Genomic DNA, 787 nt, shown 5'->3' with positions numbered 1-787 from the left:
ATGAGTTTATGGTCTCAATATCTAGTTTTATGTCTTCTTCCATACAGCATGATTTTCATTTAGTGAATTATTGTCCCATTTAAAGTAAAATAATGGGAGGAAGTCACGGTACATCACCTCTTAGCGACGACCATAATGCCAGACTGAAGGCTTCAAAACAGTCCTCCACAAACCAATGGGTGACGCCACGATAGGTTCACACTATCCAAAACACTCTAAATGTATGTTTAACATGTAACGTGTAACAATGCTTACATTTTGACGGACACTTCAAACCCTTTCAGATCTCACGTCTTCACCTTTGATCAACAACGGCAGCAAAACTGGCTTCAGCAAGAATTTGACTATGTTTTGAGATCTGATTGGTTGAAGGTTGCCCGTGATAAATAGTGATAGACAGATCCAATCACCTGCTGAGTATTTTTCGAAAGTGCCTTCCCTTTTCCAAACTGTTTCCAACAATGCCTAATAATTTCGATCAGGATTTTCACCCCAACTAACACCGTCACATCAATATATCACAGACACTTAAACGGATATTTCAGCTCTTTGACTTCAACTGAATTTTCAGTTCCTTCCAGCAATTTCACTTCCAATGACAGACCTACTTCAACTTCACTCTGTGCTACTTTCTTTCAGCACCACTCTCAGATTTTTTACTTTTGACTGCCACTTAAGCTAAAACTGCGAAAACTTTCACTATTTTAACAGTCCAGTAAGTTATCTATATTTATAGGGGAAAAGAGTGTGTGTGTGTGTGTGTGTCAAATAAAAGTGTTAAACTGGA

The sequence above is a fragment of the Morone saxatilis genome, unplaced genomic scaffold (assembly GCF_004916995.1).
Source record: "Morone saxatilis isolate NCDOM2014 unplaced genomic scaffold, NCSU_SB_2.0 Contig8, whole genome shotgun sequence".
In the NCBI taxonomy this organism is placed as follows: domain Eukaryota; kingdom Metazoa; phylum Chordata; class Actinopteri; family Moronidae; genus Morone; species Morone saxatilis.
This window is presented reverse-complemented; position numbering follows the sequence as displayed.